Raw genomic sequence first — 18,988 nt, 5'->3', positions numbered from 1 at the left:
TAATGTGTAGCTGATTTGCTCATTTGGTTTAATAAAATCTCATCACTTATTTGCATTGCAGTCATTATATCACATAATTGCTGTACTGAGGTGCAAGTCAGGCAGTTGCCCAAGGGGATGAAAAGAGACTATTGCTATATGAAGAATTGCTTTTTACCTCTGATTCTCCCAGTCACTTATATACCTAAAATTAACATTATATTTTCAATAAATTTTGCCTTTTCCTCATACAGTCCAACTTCGTTATTACTTATTAGCATGGTTTGAATTGACTTGTTTTTAGTCTTATTCAAAAGTGTCAACAGCAAATCAATTTGGATCTGGTATGCAAATTTTTACTGCTGCTTTAAATAAATGGAAATTTAAATCCAAGGTGAAAGTTTTTCAAGGAAGTCGAATTATATAAAGTAATGTTGCATTACAGTTATCTCCAGTGGGAGTACTTTGTCAGATTGGTGTACAATAATCATTATCTTGCAATTGTTCCTGATCTAACCAATAAACCAATGTCTACAATGAGTAGGAGCATGGAACAAAAACAGTCGTCTCAGAGATAAAGTCACAGACAGTCACATGTGATGGCAGCAGTGGGCAAGGATATAAAAAGCATGACAGAATATGGAAATACAGATGAGACAGCTGCTGAGGGTAAATCTGTGCTGCTCATTAGTTTGGATTTATAACAGCTTTTCTACCATAGTTAGTCCATTAACATTTTTGAAAAAAATAACAAGATAGAATGAGACAAACAATCAATTAAAACAGCAGTCTGTAGGGTCTGTACTCAGATCCACCTCAACAGATGGATGAAAGCTCAGCTCCTCTTAAAATTAAGAGCTCATTTTTCAAAGTCTTGTAATTTTCGATAATTTTGTTGCATTGCCACTTGTGTTGTGATAAAGTATTATTTTGTTTTTGTTTCTTTTCTGGAAAACTATTTTATTTGTGATATTAACAAAGATCCAACTTATCACAAATGTGATGCCACTGTTTAAAAAAGGAGGTCGACAAAAATTGGGAAATTCTTGACCAGTTAGCTTAACTTCTGTAGTGGGGAAAATGCTTGAGTCTATTATCAAGGAAGAAATAGCAAGGCATCTAGTTAGAAATTTGTCCGGTTGGACAGATGCTGGATGGGTTCATAAAGGGCAGATCATGCTTAACTAATCTACTGGAATGCTAGGAAGACATTATGAGCAGGGTGGATATCAGGGATCCAGTAGATGTGGTGTATCTAGATTTCCAAAAGCTTTTTCAGAGACTAGTTCAGTGACAATGCGCTGAGTGGGCTCTACCAGTGCTGTCAGATTTGATACCAATTTCTCCCTCTTGCCAGTAGGAACAAATTACTGCAGATGCTGGAATTTGTACTGAAAACAACAAATGCTGGGGATCACAGCAGGTCTGACAGCATCCATCTTCTCAGAGCGAAAGTGAAGTGTGGAGGAGACAGCATTAATGCTATAGTTTGGGACGGGGGGGGTGCAGCAGTGGGTGTAGGGTGCTGATGGAGAAAAGATATTGACAGTTCAGATTAAGTGATCAAAATGTGGGAATGGCAGAACAATCATGTGTCTCCTGCCAGATTTGAAAGGACAGACACTGGGTTTGGGGGAGGGGACAAAGGACATGATAACAAGCTAAAAGGAAGGGAAGAAATGGGAATTATTTACTATTTAAAGGTGTTGAACTTAATATTAAGTCCACTATAAAGTGTCTAGTCTGAGGATGACATGTTGTTCCTCCAGTTCACACTGTGTTTCACTGGAACACTGCAGCATGCCAAGGACAGACATGTGGGCATGATCTTATTGAATGGTGGAGCAGGCTTGAGGGCCAGATGGCCCACTCCTGCTCCTACTTCTTATTTTCTTATTAATCAAGGAACTGATATGAATTACAGAAACAGCTTATCGCAATCTTTATATTCCTAAACAAAATGCAAGATGAAATAATGTTCTGCAATGTATTTTTTTCTCTTGCCAATAGATTTTATAGAGTTGACCAAAAATTATAGCCATGTTGTTAAGAAATGAATTCTGATAGGCTGCTACAGCAATGCAGCATCCCAATTAAAAATGACACCTTATCAAACCAAATTGGGGTCGAGACCATTCAACAGGAAAAACCGACCCAGCCAAAAAGGATGTACAAAAATGTTCTAGAAAACCTCAGTGCTTACAAAATCTCTGAATTAATTTTCTTACATTCCCCACCCTCCCCCAGCTTTGTCTTGTTTCTGTCTCGTTGGCTTTGCTGTCAGCAGAGCACTTTCCATTTTACTTAAAAAGCACTAAACAAGGTTAAGACAATAAGACATAGGAGCAGTATGCTGTGCCATTCAGTGAGATCATGAGTGATCCAACAATCCTCAACTCCACTTTCCTGCCTTTTCCCCATAACTTTTAATTCCCTTATTGATAAAAAAAAGCTGTTTATCTCAGCCTTGAATACACTCAATGATCAAGTCTCACCGGTCCTCCGTGGTAAAGAATTCCACAAATTGAGTGAAGAAGCTCACCTTCCTTTCCATCTTAAAACATGACTCTTCATTCTGAATTTATGTACTCTGGTTCTGGACTCTCCAACAAGGGGAAACAATCTTTCAGCAACAACCCTGTCAAGCTCCTGATAATCTTAGATGTTTCAAAAGGTGACCTCATTCTTCTAAACAAACAAGTGACACCAAATGTGATCTAGTTCAGAATTATGAACCCGACACCTCTCACATTACACACCATTAAACAAGAAACTTATCCCGAGATCAAAAAGCCAACTGGTTCCTTTCTTGGATGAAAGTTAGATAACTTAAAAATCATGCTTTCATGATAAGACTGTGTTTCATATATTTGCCTGGAGAGCGAATCAAGTTACTCTGTTGAATCTACAAACTGGGCTGGTGAATGATTAAAATTGTCACATCCCTTCTCTGCATGGAGCTGACCCTGCCACCTGTTGTTGAGGTCAGAGAAGATGCATACCCAAAGCAATTTGGCCATCTTCAGGACTCAACTGTTATTTGTATCAGGCCTGAGTGGGAGATGGTAAGTTTCATTGGGTCAATCCAGTGAGAATGAAAGATCAGAGGAGCTGAGCCCCCCAAACAGTACACTTTAAGCTTGCTTTCACTTTCCTTATGGGTTCAGGAGGAGAACAGGAATTTTCTGCTACACCTCATGTGGAATATATAACTCACTTCTCCTGTGATTTAGCATCCCAATAGCCATATGTGGAGAAATTTGTGTGAAAGCTTGTCAGTCATTCACATCTTTCATGTTTTGGCAGGTGATGTACAAATCAACCAAATATATTTTGCTTCCCATCAACTTTCCATGGGAAGTCATCTGATGGCATTTAACTGAGGATCCTAAGCCTCTTGTAAATGCCTTGGATGAACTTCATCAAACACATACATTGCAAACTGGCCTTGAGTTAAAATGCATAATGCTAGTTCTTTATTGAGATTCTAAAGAGTCTCTAAAGTGACATCCTGAATCATAATGTCTGGTAGCCTCAGTTTAGCACAAAAGCCATCTTGATAAAGGCATTTTATTGACTTTAATCAACCTGTTCTGATATGCTATTTCACATCTCTGGGTAGATGGAACTTCAAACTGGACCTTCTGGCCCAGAGATAGAGATGTGATTACTGTGTCACAAGCATCTTCAATATACAAGTTTATTTTGGGAGTTGTATATTAGCAAGAGCTGATCAAGGATGATTAAGTCTCTGATTATGAATTAATTTGGCTCCAATCACTCATTAAAAAGTCTGCACAGCGTTTTGCTGCAACTAACAATCTCTCTAAAAGTGGATAGCTGCATAAATAATAGTAACAATAGTGTTCTGTCTCATATCAAATATACCTCTAAGGGTCATATTAATGATGTCATCACACATCATGGCATATAACCTAATAGTATAAAGCTTGTAGTCTTCATTTCATTGGGCACTGTACTCTTGCAGCATGACACGCATTAAATTGAGCCCAAACACACAAGTGCCTGAGATTGTAATGAATACGTGTAGATGTGCTGTAATTATGACATGACAAATATCGTGTCCTTATGTTACAGGAAATATTGTAAGTGTCACTGCGTGATAACAGCAGATCATCAGTAGGTGCTACAGCATCTCATCTCTGTGGCTCTTCATGTCAAAGAAGACATCAATGATGTTTGTGCACATTATTTAAAAACCATTTACAGCTTTAGAACCACTGGTCCCTTAGTGTTGAGCTAAAGGGAAAGGACTATGAACTAAGCTCAGGAGAACCACTAGATGTAGGTTTGCTCGCGGAGCTGGCAGATTTCGCTGTTCCTTGGATGCTGCCTGAACTGCTATGCTCTTCCAGCACCACTAACCCAGAATCTGGTTTCCAGCATCTGCAGTCATTGTTTTTACCAGGTTCATTTTCAGACATTTCGTCACCATACTAGGTAACATCTTCAGAAGCCGGCTTCATCTGGAGGCTCACTGAAGATGTTACCTAATATGGTGATGAAACGTCTGAAAACAAACCTTCCTGCTTAGCGAGCAAACCTACATCCAGAACCTAAACCTGAACTACAAATCTTAAAACTTGCTATCAGGAGAACCATCTTGACCATTGTGTTTTCAGTATGCTGGAAAAGAGATGTTGCTAGATCTAGACTGGGGAATGAAGTGGGTCAAATAGACTAAGTGCCTGTGAGAGAACAGTTGGTAACAATGATCATGATATAAGCTTTAAACCAGTAAGGGAGAAAACCAAGGAACAATCAAAAGCAGAATGTCTAAATTGGAAGAGCAAATTTCAATGGGATGAGAAGTGATCTAATTGGAACCAAAAATTGACAGAGGACAACTGTAATGGAATAATGGGTGACCTTTAAGGAGTAGATGCTGTAGGCAGGCTGGGTACAACAGGCACAAGGTGGGGAAACATAGCCAAGACTCCTTAAATGATAAGGAAGTTGGAGAATATAATGAAATACAGAAGATACATGTCAAGTGAATTTGTCAAGCAAAAACCAAGTCAAATGCAACAAGTTGAGAGAAAAATATACCGCCAAAAATAGAATAAGAGTATACAATGGCAGTTAATATGAAAAGAAAGCTGAAGATTTTCTAATGGCATGTTGATGTTAAATGGATAGTAGGAAACAATTAATCCTTCGAGGGACAAGGAGGGCAATATACAGGTCCTTCTGTTATAGCATGCGTTTCATTAATGTGGATTTGCTGTAACATGATTGACGAATTGGGGGTACTGTTTCTAAAGCCCAAATGTTTAAAACATGAGATAGCTGTAACACGATTACGCCACCAACACTTTAAGCACTGTTTCTAAAATGTGATTTTTCTATATTGCAGGGTAGCACAAGAACTCAATCATCACATTATAAAAAAACTACCTGTATTGTTCAAAGTAGGGTAAGGCTAGAATACTGATCAGAACATTACATCAGTGATTACTAAAGAAAATAACGATGTAAAATCATCAGTAGAAGCAGAAATGGTAAAAGTAATAGATGGAATGAAAATTGGGAAATAGAATGTTCCAGAAAGGCTGGCTATGCATCCCAATTGCTAAAGGAAATGAGGTAACAAAGTAGAAGGACTTGTTATAATATTAGAATCTACCTATGAAAAGTTCATATATTTAATCATGGACTGAAGTTTTAAAATGTTTTAAAATCAAGGATTGCTTTAAGACTACTGAATGCTATGAAAACAAGTAACCTAACCTAACACTCATTGGAAGCACTGTTTGCATAGCTGCTCAAACAAGAACTCAATCATCACATTATAAAAAAAACTACCTGTATTGTTCAAAGTAGGGTAAGGCTAGAATAGTTTGAACAGTTGTAAAAGTGCATTTGCAGGCAGATCGAAGTTGAAATGTTGGATAAAGATGAAGCTTAGATTAGTAAAAGTAGCTGATTTGACTGTTTGCTCGTGACCAGTTATCATGACAATAGCCTTCTGTTTGTGATGTGGCCTACCTAATTGGTTCTCGGGTAGCTGAAGAAGTTGGGACTGTGGAATAAGATGCAGAGAAGCCTGTCTCTGTCCCCTGCAGTAAAAGCCACTATAAGCCTGAACAAATCCAATTTATTTCCTCTCCAGTAGTTGCAGTGATTTTTAATTAAGACGTCAAAGACCTTTTAAAATTAATCAGCCATCCTGTGCCTCTTTCAAACTAGTGGAAGTATCAGGAGAAGGAAGACCAAGAATTGCAAGAACCATTTCAGCAGATTTTGCGAACACAGACCACTGAACTATTTTTCTAGATTAGATTAGATTCCCTACACTGTGGAAACAGGCCATTCAGCCCAACAAGTCCACACTGACCCTCTGAAAAGTAACCCACCCAGACCCATTCCCCTACCCTGTAATACCACTGACTAATGCATCTAATACTACGGGTAATTCACCTCATCTGCACATCATTGGACACGGGGAGAATGTGCAAACTCCACACAGACAGTGGACCGCGGCTGGAATTAAACCCAGGTCCCTAGAACTGTGAGGCAGCAGTGTTAACCACTGAGCCACCATGGCACTCTTAAATGATAGGTGTCTGTTCCTTCATGGTAATGATCCTGTTGTTTGAGATATCAATTCCCAAGCACTTAACAACATCAACATATTTAAACTGATTGGAGGTTGGCAACAGCCCCAGTGAGATTTGAACACACAACCTATGAGTTACATGATCAGTGCTCTAACCACTGACCAATTGAGCCTGTGATTTTCCCTCTCTCCGTAACACTCTGTTTCTTCCCCACTTGTATTAGGGATGGTTTTCATACGTAGGGTGGAGCTTATAAGGGGATTAGAGTTTTATTTAGTAATTCCATGCACCACTTCATAATTTTAGCTAAAGTCCAAATATTTGGAATAAATGGTGTTTTTTTGTTAAGTACAGAAACTTGGATTATGCTTTCTGTCAACCCTGGGCCTGAAAGATAGGTGAATTGTGGAATTCTGTGTATTTGAGAAAATCCTTATCTTTTGTGAGGATCCAGGAAGAGCAGACTTGATTTCCAGTGAGCTACTCCAGTGAGGGTTGACACAAAGATACAGGGGCTGGGTTGAGAATGACAATTGTGACCTATTAGTTAAAGGAATTGTGCAAGAACATTTCCAATAACTATAGGCAAATTAAAATAGCAAATTAAAATAGTTCTGACTAACAGGGTAAATCTTCCCCCTCTACTCATGTGCCTATCCCCTCAAAAGGACATGTTTCCTCAGATATTTAGTTCCCAGCCTTGATCCCCTTGCAGCCATGTCTTTGTAATACTCACATCGTACCTGCCAATCTCAGTCTGCTACAAGCTCATTTACTTTAATTTGTAGACTGAATGGATTGTGCAACAGAAGCCCGTGCGGTCTCAATGGGCCAATTGGCCTCCTTATATGCCATAATTGACTCTACGATTAATTGATTGGGATTGACGATTTGATTCAAGGGTTGCTGGAGACCAGATATCTGCTCAACCACAATCAGAAGAGGAATCCGTGGTCTTGGCAATTCAAGATTTCATACAAATGCACAAACAGGCACAGAAGCAGAGGCTGACTTGTGGGGAGGCAAGGGCTATCATAGTGCAATGACAGCAGGAATGCAGGAAAGCCATGGGATCCTGCTGCCTCTGGCATATGTTCATCTAGTTGCATCCATATATAGGTTGCTGGGTACCGTGAAAAAAAAAAGCCCAATGGTCCCAGGTTCTGCTGAATATCATTGCCCTTACTATTAGCCCTCAAATCCAGGGTGACAGGGCGATGGGAGCCTTAACTTCACTGTAGGGATCTCGTCCTCATAGGACACAAGTCTGGGCCGATACTCACACATCCAGAAAATGAACCACAAACAGGCCCCCTGGCAATTGTGACCCATTAATCTTTCATGAGACAATGAAGGTAGCCAAATCTTCCAGCTCCACCCTTCCTGGCACAAAGCCTTGTGGGAATTCCTGCAGAGGAGAAGAACCTGCCTCTGGACACATCAGCATGACCCCTGGAGACAAAACACCCAAGGGATACTGAATCAAACCTCCAAAGCTGACAGGCTCCTCTAATGGTCAGGCACCCTCCACGCCAGCAATGGATCATGGGACTGCATGAGAAGTAGTGGGAGGGAAAGAAAGAACAAAACCTCTGAGGGCACATTGGTTTAATGGGTGATATCTGTTTGTAGGTACGTTATCATGCCTGTATGTAAATATCACCATTTCACAACAATCTGTGCAAATGTCCATGTAGCCAGAATGGCAAACCATGAAGGGATTGATCCTTATCTCTAAACTTTAACCCATGAACAAGGTGTGAAGTGAGCAGCTGCACCATGTGCAGACAATGGGTGAAATCACAGGTGACTGTAGCTTTAGCAATTCAACTCCATCTCTCCATATACACAGAAATTGGTGTTGCATTATAGGTATTAGTAAGGTTCAGCTATTAGCCTACCTGAACCGGTCAGAAGTGTTTGGGTGAAGGAGCAGGTCTGCCCACAGTAGGTTAGTGCTCAAGGAATGATAAGCTTGCATCTGTGTTTCACCCTCATTGTCCAGGTCTGTGTTTACAGATTTTGCCCTTAAGTACGGCCCATGTAGCTATAATTTGCAGACTCCTCCATTACAAATTGCAACACTTACCTACCCACTCTGGGTGCGGTTGAAGGCATTTTCATTTCCATTGCACACTTGAGGTTTACATGATGATGGATGGTACCATCAGCCATTCTTTCGTTTGTGAATTCCAGGCTCCACTTTGCCATGAAGGTGAACCCCCAAATATCAACATCCCCTTCATTGGCATTGCACCTCTTCAATTCCCCACCCAACCCATTGATCTGAGAGTGCACCTTCCAGGCAAAAGGCACATCAGATGAACATGCAGGAAGGAACTTACGGCATTGTTGCTAAGTTTGCAGATGACACAAAAATAGGTGGAGGGACAAATGTTGTTGAAGAAGTGCGAAGACTGCAGAAGGACTTGGACAGGCTAGGTGAGTAGGCAAAGAAGTGGCATATGGAAAACAATGTGGGAAAATGTGAGGTTGTACACTTTGGTCGGAAGAATAGAGACATGGGGAAAGGTTTCAGAATTCTGAAGCACAAAGGAAATTAGGAATCCTAGTTCAGGATTCTCTTAAGGTTAACTTGCAAGTTCAATTCAGCATAAAGAAGCCAACTGCAATGTTATATTCATTTTAAGAGGGCTAAAATACAAGAGTAGGGATATACTGCTGAGGCTGTCCCAGGCTCTGGTCAGACCACATTTGGAATATTGTGAGCAAGTTTGGAACTTGTATCAAAGAAAGGATATTCTGACATTGGAGGGAGTCCAGAGGAGATTTATGAAAATGATCCCGTGGATGAAGGGTTTGTCATGCGAGGACAGGTTGGGGACCCTGGAGACATACTTGATGGAGTTTGGAAGGATAAAGGGGGAATCTGACCACACACACATACACACACACACTCTCTCTCTCAAGGGCATGTGTGTGTGCGCACGCACAGTCTCTCCCTCACTCTCACACATGCACACTTATAAATCTATGGGGTGAATTTACATTTACAGATTTGACTTTGCAGACGCATTCTATGTTGTTCAAAAAGCACACAATCTGTAGACATGATGTGAAGGTGCCTGTGTTGGACTGGGGTGGACAAAGTTTTGATTTTTAAACCTGTAGATAGTCAGTCAATATGGCATTTTATAAATTCCTACATTGGAAATAAGACCAGTCCGGCTCCAGGATGAGAAACAAACAGACTTGAAACATGGCCTCATACCTGAAATGCATTGTCTGACTTGAGGTGTCACCTTTACCTGTATTCTGATAAAACCTGAAGTTATTTTGGGGCAGGGATCTACATATTAATCAATCAAAATCTGCACCTCCTTTCTAACTGATTAAAGTCTTAATAGTCATCTAGGTTTGTTCAATACATTTGCATAAATTGTTTGACCCTTTGATCTTTTACTACCAATTGTGTCCAATGTATTCTCTCTCACTACCAGCCTGAGGAAGGAGTGGGGTCTCCAAAAGGTTGCGGTTTCAAATAAACCTGTTGGACTATAACCCATGTGATTTTTGACTTTGTCCACCCCAGTCCAACACTGGCTCCTCCACATCATGAGAAAAGTAACTGAGCACTAAGAGAACAAGTGGGAATCTTTGAGATGCGGCCTGGTACATTGCATGAAATAGGTATCTGTCCCTGAATGCAAAGTGTTCTGGGGGATTGGGGGGGAGGAAGCCTGGTGTCTGTGACAGAGCTTTTCTGCGTCAAGTTCTGGAAGCTAGATACTACTTGAATGACAGCTGGTTCCAGTAGATAGAGCTGGCTACAATCGTAGACTTAAAATATTTGCTGGTCATGATACCGAAATCTGATTTGCACTGTTAGAGTAAACTTCAACCAATGTCATATATCAAAAAATTGCGGATGCTGGAGATCTGAAACAAAAACAGAAACTGGTAGAAAAAGTAAGCTGGTCTGGCAGAATCTGAGGGGAGAAAACAGGGTTAATGTTTTGAGTCGCAGTGACCTTTTTCGGAACCACCTAACTCTGCCTTAAAAATATTCAATGACACAGTTTCTGCTATTTTCTGCAGAAGATAATTTCAAATGCTAACGATTCTCTGAGAGAAGGAATTTGTTGTCATCCCATCTTAAAAAGGAGGCCCCTTGTGCCCTCTAATTCTAGGTTTGCACAAGAACGAAAAACACCCTATCAGCATCTAAGTCCTCTCCTCTCCAACTCTCCAGCACACCATGCATGCAGGGATGGTAATCTATTGCATGGAATGAACCAAGCTGCATCTCAGGGACACTTTTCTCTTAGCACCCAATTGCTTTGCCCATATCTAGATGCTCAGAAAGTCACTGCCTTGCCTTTATCAAACTTTGCCTCCTTTGCCAGAGTGTAAAGGAACATAATACTGCTATAATTGCTTTTCTGACTAGTGCTGACACAAAGCCAGGCAGTATGCAATGGCTATATGGAGAGCCAGTGGATATGATGCATTTGGATATCCAGAAGATCTTTGACAAGATACTGCACAGACGACTGCTAAATAAGAACCCATGGTCTTAGAGGTAAGGCACTGGCATGGATAGAGGATTGGCTGACTAGCAAAAAGCAGAACGTTGGGATAAAGGGGTCTTTTTCAGGATAGCAGCCAATGACTAGTGGAGTTCCTTGGGGTCAATGTCAGTATTCACATCATGCATTACCAAAGGAACTGAAGGCATTGTTGCTAAGTTTGCAGATGACACAATGTGGAGGGAGAGGAAATAGGGAGGCTGCAGAAGGACTTGGACAGAAGAGGAGAGTGGAAAAAGGCTGTGGAAGCCAAGTTATTGGGTGTCTTTAAGACAGAAATACTTTCTTGATTAGCGAGGGGTGCAAGGGTTATGTGGAGAAAGCAGTAGAATGGGGCTGAGAAACTATCAGCCATGATTGAATGGTTGAGTAGACTCGACGGGTGAAATGACCTAATTCTGCTTCAAGATGATTTTGCATAATTCTCAACTGAGAACTGACCTGTGAGGAGGGTGGTGCCAAGCTTGGCCTAAGCCTAACCAGTGTGGGAATCTCATTTATCTGTGGTTTTAATGATCTTCTCATATTTGGACTTTGGTCTTTAATGCATTTGGGAGATCCAGCTTGCATTTGAGAATGGAGATTTATACATCGGTGCTTAGTTTTTCAATACTTGTCTTGGACAGCTCTTGAGTTCAAAACTAAGAGGCATATTTTTCAGGTGAGAGGAGAAAACTTTAGAAAAAATGTAAGAGACCACTTTTTTTACACAGAGAGTGGCTCATGTGTGGAATGAACTGCTAGAGGAAGTGATGGGTGTAAGTACAGTTACAATATTTAAAAAACATTTGGATAAGTACAATAGGAAAGGTTTGGAGGGATATGGGCCAAACACAGGCAAGTGGGACCAGCTTGTTTTGCGTGGACGAGTTGGACCCAAGGATCTGTTTCTACGCTGTATAAATCTATGTATGACTCTATGACTTGAAGACTTTGGTGGGATTGCCAGTGGGATGACCACAATCCTGCAGTGTAGTTATTTTAAGCACCGCCAGGTGGAGCTCTCATTGTTTATCGGAAATTAAAAATGGCGTCCGTGACAACCGGTAGGTCACGTGATCCATCCGAACGCAACAACCCGTCCCAGAGATGCTCATGATTGACACGGTCATTCACCAATGCCAGCGCCCCTCTCTGCGCGGCCGGACCAATGGGAATCCCAAATGCGTGGGGAGCGGTGATGGTAACCGGAAGGGAGCGGTTCTTCCGGTCCGGGAGTCTTTAATCTGTGGAGGATGGTCGTGGATTGGCGGCTAGGTGAGGCAACCTGGTAGGAAAGTGCGGAGTGTTTTGAGGATTTGGGCGGACGTGTGATGTGCCTGAGATTTTAATGTTCGCTTCAGCCGGGGTGTTGTGGCTCGGCGGCGGCCGGTGATTTGACCGTGTTGCTGGTGTTGTTCCCCCAGGGTGGGCGGGTTACTCTTCGCTCTCCTTTTGAGTGACAGCAAGCTGAGCGAATCGGCCGGCGGTCTATTATCGGCGTCCGTGTTCCGCTGGCCAATGGCAGTGGGCCGTGGCTGTGGCTCTGCGCGAGCTATTTCAGTGCGCTTGCGCAGTGTTACCGGGCCCGGGGGGGTGAGGAGCGACCGAGCCGACTCCTCCCCACTCTCCCCCCCCCCCCCCCCTCCCCTCCACTCCCTCCCCCCTCTCCCACTCCCCCCAAAGCCGAGCCATGACCAGGGCCTTCACCTAGTGCTGTCCCATTCCCCACATCTATCTCCAACCGAGCACAATTCTCCCCGTGCCCGAGCCCCCTCAGGGCTTTAAAACCTGAGCATGACAGCAATAGCAACTTGCATTTAATCACCGCCTTTCACGTTGCTGGAAACGTCCGTGTGTGTGTGCACTGTAGTGTGAAACAAAATCTGATATCTAGCTTTGTAAAGACTTATTTAACAGCTTAATGAGGTTTTTATGAAGTGGAATTGTTGACCTCTGTCGCTGGGTTATTCACTCCTTGAAGTGGTTGATATCTGGTTTGTATGATTTCTTAAAAATCATGAAAATATGGGGTTTGTGAAATTCTGTACCTGTGTGTGTACTTGCGACATGGTTATAGAAGCTTCAGTCCTATATGGAGTGTTGTTTCTTTATACCTCAGTGCTCTGTCTCTGTTGGTGGGTGCCTTCTCAAATTGTTCTTAGGTCTAATTTGTGAAACTTATTACCCTTTTATTTTGGATCTGTCTTTCTACTCAGGTTTACGAATGATGTGATCATTTCTAAGTGGTTTGAGCTTGTAAATAGTTTTGTAATCTTGTGTATTTTTGAAATTGTGTGTTTTGTGAATTAGGTTGCAGTCTGTACCAAATACCTCCCAATGTGGGTGTAGGTTGGAATTTATAACCCAGGTTAGAATTTTAGAATAGTAGTGGCTATTTATTCCATCAGTTGAAGGTTTTCATTCATATCAATTGATGCAAAGATAATTTGCTGTTTCCTTCAACTTGAATATTGTGTATTCTGACTTATTGGTTAGATCTTTTTGATTGTTTAAAAAGTGGTTGTCACTTACTTGCATATAGTGTCATATTGTTTTACAGTAGAGGAGGTGGTCCATTGGCCAGTTGGTCTGTGTTGGCCAACAAATGTCCATCTATTCCAATCACTTTCTAGCATTTGGCCTATAGCCTTATGTGCTATAGTGTTTCAAGTGCCTATCTAAGTAGTTACGTCTTCAGGGTTTCTGTCTCCTACAATCTTTTGTTGGTATGCTACAGCTGGAGAACTGTGCAGTTCTGGTTGTCCCACTAAAGCAAGAAAATAATTGCACTTTCAGGTGAGATGAAATTCACTAAGTTGTTGCGTTGACTGGAGCTATTCTTTTATGAAGTGACACTGGATAAACTTTTTTTTTCCTTGGGAAAGAGAAAGGTGAGGGATTAGGGATGGGGGGGGTGAGGAGAAGAGTGGTGTAAGGGGATTCTGATGGAGGTGCAATAATTGAGGGGCATGGACAGGGTACATCAGAAGAAACCCTCTGCATTGAGGTGTAGTTTTAAGACCAGATGGTGTATTAGTGGGATTTGAGGAAGAACTATTTCACCCAAAGGCTGGAGTGTATCTGGAACTCTGTCCAAAAAATAACACTATATGCGGCTTTGTCATAAGCACCTTGCTGTTGTGTTCAGTGCCCTCACTAATAAAGGCAAGTATGCCACAGCCCCTTAACCATCTCATCTGCTTGTCCTGCTACCTTAGAGAATCTATCATTTGGGTACATCTTCTCCTATTTCCAAGGATCCTACCATTTAATGTATATTCCCTTGCCTTGTCATCTGCCCAGAATGTACTACCTTACACTACACTAACCTGTTCAGTCCATCTGCATTATTGTTTTTTCTATAAAAGCTTTCCTCTTCTTTACCTCACCAATTTTCATGTCATCTATGAACTTAATGATCATACTTCTGACAGTCATGTCTAGATCTTTAATGTAATCAACAAACAGTTAGGGACCCTGCAGAGAGCCCTGTGGTACACACCTGGATGCTGGTTTCTAATCACAAAGTGACTATTACCTTCTACTTCCTGACACTAAACTGGTTTGGATCCAATGGGCTCTTAGTTTTTTGACAAGGTCTTGCATGTCCCACTGGTTAAAAGCTTTCCTGAAGTCTGTCTCCTGCATCAACTCAAAATTCAATCAAATCTCCTCCCTTAAGCCATACTACTCTAGATTAACAGTGCTTTTCCAAGTGGAGATTAATTCAGTCCCTCAGTGTTTTCCCATTGTTTCCCTATCATTGCTGTTACACTCACTGGCCTGACCACACTTCTTGACTAATGATACTATATTAGCTGTCCTCTGGCACCTCTCCTGTGACCAGAGAGGATTTGAAAGTTGTCAGAGCCCTGCTGTCTCATGCCTTGCCTGCCACTGAAGTCTTGGATATAATCTCATGTCTGGATATTTATCCACTTTCAATCCAATAATACCACTTTCCCCTCAAATGCTAACTTTTGATCAACTATATCGCAATCCTCTGCCTTGATTTCTATGCTTACATCGTCCTTCCTTTTATTGTGAATACAGACTTAGATTTGCATTACTTATTTTAAACCTTATCAGTCTTGTGGCTCTGCAGACAGGTTATCTTTTTAGCTCATTATGGCCTTTTTCGTTGGTTTTTCTCTCACTCCTAATATACTAATAAAACTCCTTTTGGATTTTCCTTATTGTTACCAGCCAGTGTTTCCTCATGTCCTTTTGCCACTTTCGTTTCTTAGCAACCCTTCACATTTTCCTTATTCTAGGGCATCTGCTGTTTTTAGCCTTCTGCATCTACTGTAAGCTTTCCTTTTTTGTAAAATCCTTAAGTTCCTTGACGTCCAGAGTTCTTTGTACCCGTCAGTCACACCCTTTTGCATTTATAGGAATGTTTGGCCCGGCACACTCGCTATTACCATTTTGAATATTTCCCAGTACTCTGTGGATTTTCCTGCAAGTAGCTGTTGCAGGTCCATTTTGAGCAGATCACCTTATTAAAATAGGCCTTCTCAATTTTCGTCAGGCCCATCTTTTTCCTTATCCAAAATTACCCTTCAATCTCAGTGAGTTATGGTCCTCCTTTTACTGACATGCTCCCCACTGCAAATTCTAATACTTGCCTGGCTTTTTTCCGTAAAGTTAGATCCAGCAGCACTCCCTTTCTTGTGGAACTTGGTGTTGGCTTAAAAAGCTCTCCTCGATACAATTTAAGAACTGCAGCTTCTAAGCCTTTCATAATTGTCTATCCCAGTTAATATTAATATCCCATACTATTAATACCCTTCTGAGATTTGCCTGTGTGTCTATCTCGGTCTGACTGCTGTGGTGTACTCTTAAACCCTCCAACCAAAGTGATTGCCCCCTTTTTAAATTTCTACCCATATAGCCTCATTCAAGGAACCCAAGATATCATCCTTTCTCTGTGGTAATTGACTACTTGATCACTATTATGACATGGCCACTTCTCTTTAGCCATCCACCCCAATCTTGCTGAAAGGCTGTGTATCCAGGAATATTGAACTTCCAGGTCCCTCCCTCAGTCATGTCTGTGATAGCAATGCCCCTCTCCTATAGGACTTCCTATGTAAGTGTTCTTGTGGTGTACTGGTGATGTCCCTACCTCTGAGCCAGGAAGCCTGGGTTGAAAACCCACCCATTCTGTAAGTGTAAGAACATCACTGAGCAGAATAGATTAGAAAATGTCTAAGACCTTTTATACTGGCTTGAAAAGTTCTCGGACACGTTTCTTGGAATTTTGTCCTCTCTGAACTTTTCACATGCTGGACACTCCAAACGCTGGAGCGGAGAGATGTCGGTAGTGAATTGCTGAATTTGTGGGACACAGGCTATCAGTGATTGAGTTGAGAGAAGGCTTTTAATTTGTGGAGATTTTCTCAACCTTGGGTTTTCCTGAACTGCTGTACTACCAAAAGTTTTAGAAGTACAGTAACTGGTGTGAAGAAACATACTAGATAATCTGCACATTGAAGTTATAATAAAAAGCAATCTAATACAAAGTAGGTAATCAGATCTGTTTGTCGGTTTGAGGGGATTGATATTGGCCAACATACTAGAAAGACCCCTTCACTTTTTTAATACCTCCATGGGTTTTTTCATCTACCCTATGAAAGAAAAACACTACTGTCTTTTTGTTTTTCTTAAAGCAACATTTCATTGGAATTAGTATTGTAGTTGTCAATATAGACATAAGGATTTTTTGATGCATTTTTGTGTGGAATATAACTTTGTTGTTAGCTTATTCTCAACTGCTAAATTTTCAGATTCCAGATTTACATAGTGAGAGTCTGTTTAGTGGGAGTGATGTGCATGTTTTCTGAAAAAGTCTTTTTAGTTGTGGCACTGAAACCACATTTCAATAATTAATAATGTAGCATAGTTATACTTGTGTTTTCTACATACTGATTAACCACTGTAACCTTTTGTTTCTGTATACAATGAAGTTACTTTTCAGATTCTGTTAACTAATCTGGATTGTGATGTAAATTTCTGCAAGAATGCCAGTCGCTGCTGCTTCTGAAATTGTGTGGAAGAATGATGCTCATTTGGCAGCTTAACATGCTTGCATTGTTTTAAAAACAACGACCATATCCTGCCAGCAGAATGACAGATGTAAAAGTGCCTGTAATTTAAAGCTTTTTGAATGGGTCAAGATTATCTAATTCCAGTACATTATACTGATGTTGTGGCATACCATGACAGTAAATCTCCTGATGGGATAGCTGCAAGCAGGAGCAGCAGCGCATGTTTCACGTGTGCAGCAGATAACTAAGAATGATTTATGCTAAATGAAATGGCATATGTGCATAATGAATAAATTTGGGGTACTTTATAATCCTACAAAAGTGAATTGTTTTTGATGGCAGTATACACAAATTAGTGTTGTGAACATTGAGAACTGTAACTTTGTGATTCATGCTTCTTCTGCAGCTGTCAGCAAACTTTCTCCATTTAATTCCCCTCTTTTGCCAAAGTGCACAACCACACATTTTCCTACATTATATTCTATCTGCTAGGTTTTTGTTCACTTGCTTTATCTCATCCTCACTGCTTGTCTTCCCACCTATCTTTGTTATCTGCAAACTGGACTAGAGTGCATTTACTCTTCTCATCCAAGTCATTAGTCCTAAAACTATTACCACTTGTTCTAGATTGCCCCACAAGACAAATATCTCTCAAATTTTAAAAAAACTGTAGATGTTAGAAATCAGAAAAAAAATTGCTAGAAAGAACTCGATGGGTCTGGCAGAAGAGTAAATTATGTCCAGTGACCCTTCAGAACAGCAGAAACATAATCTGCGCACCTACCTTGTCAAATCCCTTTAGCATCTTGTATACCTCAGTTGATCTGTCATTCTTAAAAATAGTTTTTATGATGCTTGTCATGGTTACTTTTCAAAATATGTGCTGTCTTCTCAATGCTGTTCTAGCTCAGCCTAATTAAGGATTTAAAACCATTTTTTTCTCATTTCAGTCCGCAATTTTAAAAACAATACTAAAAATATCCTTGCAGCTAAGAGTCAAATGGAATGATAAACATGTTTCTCTAAATCATCAAAAAGTGTGTATTGTAAAGTTTTAATCACTACTTATTCTCATACTCAAAGTTCCGTTTGTAAAATCTAGATGCTGATGCCATATTTTCACTTTTATTGATTTTGTATTACACATTTTCAGGGAATTATACATTCAAACACCCATACTTGAAATTCTCAAGTTTACACTTACCCAAAGCTAGAAATCTTATCCTGACTGCCACACCTAACTAGAAAAAGCAGTGTCTTCTGGGGCCCATCAGTGGCAGCTCCATGCTGTCCTGTTGTCTGCCCATTTTCGAACTGCAACCCCCCCAACCCCATCCCCACTTCCTGCTGAACCTCTGTTTTCCAGATAGAGCTTAACTCTTGCCATACCTGCTCATACCCTTACTCTTTCTCATTGCTTTGCAAGAGGATATCTAAGGCTCCAAATGGGAAGAATAAAATAGACTTTTTTTCACCTCCACCTCAGATTGGATTTTCCTCAATTAGGGAAGGACAGGACTTCACAACTTCTGATATGTGCCCTTTACACATGTAGTGATGGATCTGTCCACGATGGCTCACAACCTATCAAGCTTTAACAGGTTAGTTCAAATGAAGCAGAATACACCTTTTAATAGGGCATAGACAGCCCAAAGATCCACTGCCATGACAAATTCCAGCAAAAGGATAGACTGGAGTTGGAATAATGTTGATTAAGGCATTGAATAGAAGGCTGGATGAAGGTACAGAATAGAATAGGATTCAGTAATGGAAACACTGTTAAATAGGTCCAAGGTTTTGAATTCAATGTTTTGGGAAGAGAACTACTGAATGTTATAATAGTTCA

At 40.8% G+C, this 18,988-nt stretch overlaps 1 protein-coding gene across 4 annotated transcripts in view; it reads left to right on the top strand.

The window, feature by feature from the left end:
- Window positions 1-12,288: 12,288 nt before the first annotated feature.
- Window positions 12,289-18,988, top strand: part of LOC122558425 (akt interacting protein) — a 44,478-nt gene continuing 37,778 nt past the window's right edge. Inside the window, exon 1 of one of the 4 annotated variants that reach the window (XM_043706982.1) lies at window positions 12,289-12,380. The gene's annotated coding sequence lies outside the window, so the exon portion shown is untranslated. Of the gene's footprint in view, window positions 12,381-13,064; window positions 13,087-18,643; window positions 18,744-18,988 lie in introns of those variants that run through there. The other 3 variants (XM_043706983.1, XM_043706985.1, XM_043706984.1) reach the window with 3 other exon arrangements.

The sequence above is a fragment of the Chiloscyllium plagiosum genome, chromosome 17 (genome assembly GCF_004010195.1).
Source record: "Chiloscyllium plagiosum isolate BGI_BamShark_2017 chromosome 17, ASM401019v2, whole genome shotgun sequence".
Classification (NCBI taxonomy): domain Eukaryota; kingdom Metazoa; phylum Chordata; class Chondrichthyes; order Orectolobiformes; family Hemiscylliidae; genus Chiloscyllium; species Chiloscyllium plagiosum.
The sequence above is the reverse complement of the archived record's forward strand: the minus strand, read 5'-3'. Positions and strand labels throughout refer to the sequence as shown.